The sequence below is a fragment of the Hibiscus syriacus genome, unplaced genomic scaffold (assembly GCF_006381635.1).
Source record: "Hibiscus syriacus cultivar Baekdansim isolate YM2019G1 unplaced genomic scaffold, ASM638163v2 tig00117017_pilon, whole genome shotgun sequence".
Lineage (NCBI taxonomy): Eukaryota > Viridiplantae > Streptophyta > Magnoliopsida > Malvales > Malvaceae > Hibiscus > Hibiscus syriacus.
In genome coordinates this window covers 333,558-340,663 of record NW_024063526.1, presented here as the reverse complement: position 1 = coordinate 340,663, position 7,106 = coordinate 333,558, and positions in this window count along the sequence as shown.

Genomic DNA, 7,106 nt, shown 5'->3' with positions numbered 1-7,106 from the left:
ACTATTGAACCCCTTTGACCATAACTTTGACCGGCTTTAAACAGCCATTAAACGACCTTTGATTTTGTTCGAGTATACCTATTCTGACATTTTTCGACGTGCCGAATCCGTTTCCGAAGTCCGTTTCATCAAATTCGAACCCGAAGGCCTCTAAATCATCAGTCAAACCCATTGACTTTGATTTTGACCAAGAATTTGAATTTTCAAAAAGTCATACTTTATGTTTTTCGACGTCCTGATTCCGATTCCGCAATATGTATGGTCAAATTCAGACTCAAAATTCTCCAAATTGATAGTCAAACCCGGAAAATGCTTATATACTTAAGAATTTTAGCTTTGATCAATTAAGTAAGTCTTGGAGTAATAAATTATTATTGTTTGAAGGTACAAGAGACTCTCCGGATCGTTCGACAGCTCGACCCAACTCTTCTAGATCAGTTAAACCACGTGTGCCAATATTCACCCGTAAGACCCGTAAATTTTATGATTTCAGAAATTAATTTTGTTACCCATTAGTAATATAGTGTTATTATGGATTAGGTTCGAAAACAGTAGCATAGCGTGGCGAGACCAACAATCACTATATCTACTATTTGAACCTATTGTCGAGGTGTGTTCCCTGTGTACTACTTGATTGTTTTATATGTTTTGAAATATGGTAAATTGAAAGCTATGGTTTAATGTTTTATTAATCCACCTATTTACTGGTGATGGTTTATGGAATATGATTGATATATGATTATTGGTTTTCATTGGTATATGATAATATTGAATATGGAATTGTGGAAATTATGCTTACTGCATAAATAGTATTTTTGAAATACTGATTTTGGGTTGGATTGCATTACGGAGGTACAACTTTGATCAAGCTGGTAAACTTTATGGACCTAATGTGACTCTTGGTAGGCCCACGGGCCTCAAGATGCTTCATTAGGTTGGCTTCGTTTGCTGTGTGCTTAGGGTAAGCCCTACGGACTTTCGGACTTAAGGATACAGGCCCGAAAGCCTATTCTTAGGTTGGCTACCTTTTTGCTGAGTGCTTAAGGTAATTCCAATGGACGCAGTTCTGGGGAATTGCGGATGGTGTACAGGAGAAGGGTTTTAAATTACGAGTTTTAAAAGTTAAACTTTATTATGATTTGATGATGAAATTCTGAACTATTACTCATTTATTGTATCTACTATGATTTTATTGTACTATTTGGACACTGAGCCTAGCTCACTTTTCGAAAATGTTTCCCCCTTTCAGATACTGTTGGTTAGATACACCTGATTGAGCACTTAGAGGATCAACATATCTCTTGAAGTATATCATATTGTAATACTTTACTACCTCTTTATGCTTTATGGAACATGTTGATATTGGTAAATGCATGAATAAGATAATGTTGGTCACTTTTGTGGAGTTGAATAATTTATACACTCGATATGAATGTGGTAGAAATTCTGTAACAGAATACAGATCGAATGACTAATATAAGAGATTGAGGAATTGTTAGAATTAAATTACAGGTTTGCGATTAGTGATAAAGAAATCATCCCTGGATTTTTAGCTTATATTTTATATCATTAAAGGTACTTAGATGATAAATTATGAGAATATTTCGATTAGGTAAAATTAAGAAATTACCCTTATGTTGGAAAATGACAAGAATTGTCCCTGGAAGTGGATTAATAAATTTGAAAAGACATATTGATCTGATAAAACTATTGATGTGAATAAGAAATATTAGTTTTACTTGGAAATTCTGGATAACCGGTTTTAACCCCAAAAGGATTTATACAAGATACTTTGACTCGAAATTCACGGCGTTTGACAGCGTTTCCCTAAAATTGGTTTATTGGGTTTTGATCACAGGTCGAAGATGAAAACGATGGTGGTTTCAATTTGACGATCGGAGGTCGGACGGCGTCGGAATCGGGCTTTGAAGTAGAGTGCGAGAGGAGGAAATTTCACAATTGTTTTCTGTTTTGAAAACAGAAAATCATTCACGTATATATCAAATTTCCTGCCGACACTAAAAGGAGTAATTTAGGGCTTGGTCCCTGAATTTCCTTCAATTCTAATATGGCCTACAAAATTTTAAAACTTTTAATTTAGTACAAAATTTACCTTATAGAGGGGGAGAATTGTAACAACCCAGAAAAAAATTATTAATTAGTAATTGGGCGAAATTTGGTGACTAAATTAAAAGTTTTAAAATTTTGTAGGCCATATTAGAAGTGAAGGAAATTCAGGGACCAAGCCCTGAATTACTCCTTTTAGTGTCGACAGGAAATTTGATATATACGTGAATGATTTTCTGTTTTCAAAACAGAAAACAATTGTGAAATTTCCTCCTCCCGCACTCTACTTCAAAGCCCGATTCTGACGCCGTCCGACCTCCGATCGTCAAATTGAAACCACCATCGTGTTCATCTACGACCTGTGATCAAAACCCAATAAACCAATTTTAGCAAAACGCTGTCAAACGCCGTGAATTGTGAGTCAAACTATCAACATTTTTTTAGCACCACCGCCGGGAAAATCTTAAATTCATCTCCGATTGTTGATCTGTTTTCGATACCTCATGCACCATCGTGTTCCTGGTGTCGTTCCAAGTCCGACGGTGTCGTCCTTGACTCCGTAGGCAGCAGCGCGTGTGGGAGGTGGAGCGGTCAATGATTCGGTCGAGTTGAAATCGAGCTCTCCACCATTCAAAAATTTGAACCGAGGTTGGTAAGTGTCTCAAAATCGCTTAAAAGAATTTTTGGAAATTTTTTCAGGAATGTTTGGAGGCCAGAGGCAGTCTCACGCGCCCCCACGTGCCGCTCCTGAGCGTGAAGAAGATTCGAACTGCAGTTTAATTTGTTGGCCGGCTTGACAGGTCCAAACCGGTCTGAACCGGGTTGACCGGTCTGACCCGGCCCGTTGACCGACCCGACCAGTTGACCCGACCCGACCCGATAATATTTTGGGAATTATTATGAAAAAGGTGACATTTTGGGAATTATTTTGAAAAAGGTGACATTTCGAGAATTTTTGTAAAATTGACAAATTGGGAATTATTCTTAAGAAGATAACATTTCGGGAATTTTTGTAAAAAAGGTGACATTCTGGGAATTATTTTGAAAAAAGTAACATTTTGGTAATTTTTGAATGTGGACTATTGAACCCCTTTGATCATAACTTTGACCAGCTTTAAACGGCCATTAAACAACCTTTGATTTTGTTCGAGTATACCTATTCTGACATTTTTTGACGTGCCGAATTTGTTTCCGAAGTTCGTTTCATCAAATTCGTACCCGAAGGCCTCTAAATCATCAGTCAAACCCATTGACTTTGATTTTGACCAAGAATTTGAATTTTCAAAAAGTCATATTTTATATTTTTCGACGTCCTGATTCCGATTCCGCAATCCGTATGGTCAAATTCAGACTCGAAATCCTCCAAATTGATAGTCAAACCCGAAAAATGCTTATATACTTAAGAATTTTAGCTTTGATCAATTAAGTAAGTCTTGGAATTAATAAATTATTATTGTTTGAAGGTACAAGAGACTATCCGGATCGTTCGACAGCTCGACCCAGCTCTTCTAGATCAGTTAAACCACGTGTGCCAATATTCACCCGTAAAACCCGTAAATTTTATGATTTCAGAAATTAATTTTGTTACCCATTAGTAATATAGTGTTATTATGGATTAGGTTCGAAAACAGTAGCAGAGCGTGGCGAGACCAACAATCACTATATCTACTATTTGAACCTATTGTCGAGGTGTGTTCCCTGTGTACTACTTGATTGTTTTATATGTTTTGAAATATGGTAAATTGAAAGCTATGGTTTAATGTTTTATTAATCCACCTATTTACTGGTGATGGTTTATGGAATATGACTGATATATGATTATTGGTTTTTATTCGTATATGATAATATTGAATATGGAATTATGGAAATTATGCTTACTGCATAAATAGTATTTTTGAAATACTGATTTTAGGTTGGATTGCATTACGAAGGTACAGCTTTGATCAAGCTGGTAAACTTTATGGAACTAATGTGACTCTTGGTAGGCCCACGGGCCTCAAGATGCTTCATTAGGTTGGCTTCCTTTGCTATGTGCTTAGGGTAAGCCCTACGGACTTTCGGACTTAAGGATACAGGCCCGAAAGCCTATTCTTAGGTTGGCTACCTTTTTGCTGAGTGCTTAAGGTAAGCCCTATGGACGCAGTTATGGGAAATTGCGGATGGTGTACAGGAGAAGGGTTTTAAATTACGAGTTTCAAAAGTTAAACTTCATTATGATTTGATGATGAAATTCTGAACTATTACTCATTTACTGTATCGACTATGATTTTATTGTACTATTAGGACACTGAGCCTAGCTCACTTTTCGAAAATGTTTTCCCCTTTCAGATACTGTTGGTTAGATACACCTGATTGAGCACTTGGAGGATCAACATATCTCTTGAAGTATATCATATTGTAATACTTTACTACCTCTTTATGCTCTATGGAACATGTTGATATTGGTAAATGCATGAATAAGATAATGTTGGTCACTTTTGTGGAGTTGAATAATTTATACACTCGATATGAATGTGGTAGAAATTCTGTAACTGAATACAGATCGAATGACTAATATAAGAGATTAGGAATTGTTAGAATTAAATTACAGGTTTGCGATTAGTGATAAAGAAATCAGCCTTGGATTTTTAGCTTATATTTTATATCATCAAAGGTACTTAGATGATAAATTATGAGAATATTTCGATTAGGTAAAATTACGAAATTACCCTTATGTTGGAAAATGACAAGAATTGTCCCTGGAAGTGGATTAATAAATCTGAAAAGACATATTGATCTGATAAAACTATTGATGTGCATAAGAAATAATAGTTTTACTTGGAAAGTCTGGATAATCGGTTTTAACCACAAAAGGGTTTTAACAAGATACTTTGACTCGAAATTCACGGTGTTTGACAGCGTTTCGCTAAAATTGGTTTATTGGGTTTTGATCACAGGTCGAAGATGAAAATGATGGTGGTTTCAATTTGACGATCAGAGGTCGGACGGCGTCGGAATCGGGCTTTGAAGTAGAATGGGGAGGAGGAAATTTCACAATTGTTTTCTGTTTTGAAAACGGAAAATCATTCACGTATATATCAAATTTCCTGTCGACACTAAAAGGAGTAATTCAGGGCTTGGTCCCTGAATTTCCTTCACTTCTAATATGGCCTACAAATTTTAAAACTTTTAATTTAGTACGAAATTTACCTTATAGAGGGGGAGAATTGTAACAAACTAGGAAAAAAAATTATCAATTAGTAATTGGGCGAAATTTGGTGACTAAATTAAATGTTTTAAAATTTTGTAGGCCATATTAGAAGTGAAGGAAATTCAGGGACCAAACCCTGAATTACTCCTTTTAGTGTCAGCAGGAAATTTGATATATACGTGAATGATTTTCTGTTTTCAAAACAGAAAACAATTGTGAAATTTCCTCCTCCCGCACTCTACTTCAAAGCCCGATTCTGACGCCGTCCGACCTCCGATCGTCAAATTGAAACCATCATCGTGTTCATCTTCAACCTGTGATCAAAACCCAATAAACCAATTTTAGCAAAACGCTGTCAAACGCCGTGAATTTCGAGTCAAAGTATCGACGTTTTTTTAGCACCATCGCCGGGAAAATCTTAAATTCATCTCCGATCGTTGATATGTTTTCGATACCTCATGCACCATCGTGTTCTTGGTGTCGTTCCGAGTCCGACGGTGTCGTCCTTGTCTCCGTAGGCGGCGGCGCGTGTTGGAGGTAGAGCGGTCAAAGATTCGGCCGAGTTAAAATCGAGCTCTCCACCATTCAAAAATTTGAACCGAGGTTGGTACGTGTCTCAAAATCACTTAAAAGAATTTTTGCATGAATTTTTGGAGGCCAGAGGTGGTCTCACGCGCCGCCCCTGCGCGTGGGAAAGATTCGACTTGCAGTTTAATTGGTTGACCAGCTTGACCGGTCCAAATCGGTCTGACCGGTCCGAATCGGATTGATCGGTCTGACCCGACCCGTTGACCGACCCGACCCGATGATATTTTGGGAATTATTATGAAAATGTTATATTCTGGGAATTATTTTGAAAAAGGTGATATTTCGGGAATTTTTGTAATAAAGTGACATTCTGGGAATTTTTTAAAAAAATATGACATTTCGGGAATTTTTTGAAAAAGGTGACATTCTAGGAATTATTTTAAAAAAGTGACATTTTGGTATTTTCGAATGTGGCCTATTGAACCCCTTTGACCATAACTTTGACCGGCTTTAAATGGCCATTAAACGACCTTTGATTTTGTTCGAGTATACCTAATTTGACATTTTTCGACGTGCCGAATCCGTTTCCGAAGTCCGTTTCATGAAATTTGAACCCGAAGGCCTCTAAATCATCAGTCAAACCCGTTGACTTTGATTTTGACCAAGAATTTGAATTTTTGAAAAGTCATACTTAATGTTTTTCGATGTCCTGATTCCGATTCCGCAATCCGTATGGTCAAATTCAGACTCGAAATCCTCCAAATTGATAGTCAAACCCGGAAAATGCTTATATACTTAAGAATTTTATAAGCATTTTAGCTTTGATCAATTAAGTAAGTCTTGGAGTTAATAAATTATTATTGTTTGAAGGTACAAGAGACTCTCCAGATCGTTCGACAGCTCGACCCAGCTCTTCTAGATCAGTTAAACCACGTGTGGCAATATTCACCCGTAAGACCCGTAAATTTTATGATTTCAGAAATTAATTTTGTTACCCATTAGTAATATAGTGTTATTATGGATTAGGTTCGAAAATAGTAGCAGAGCGTGGCGAGACCAACAATCATTATATCTACTATTTGAACATATTGTCGAGGTGTGTTCCCTGTGTACTACTTGATTGTTTTATATGTTTTGAAATATGGTAAATTGAAAGCTATGGTTTAATGTTTTATTAATCCACCTATTTACTGGTGATGGTTTATGGAATATGACTGATATATGATTATTGGTTTTCATTGGTATATGATAATATTGAATATGGAATTATGGAAATTATGCTTACTGCATAAATAGTATTTTTGAAATACTGATTTTGGGT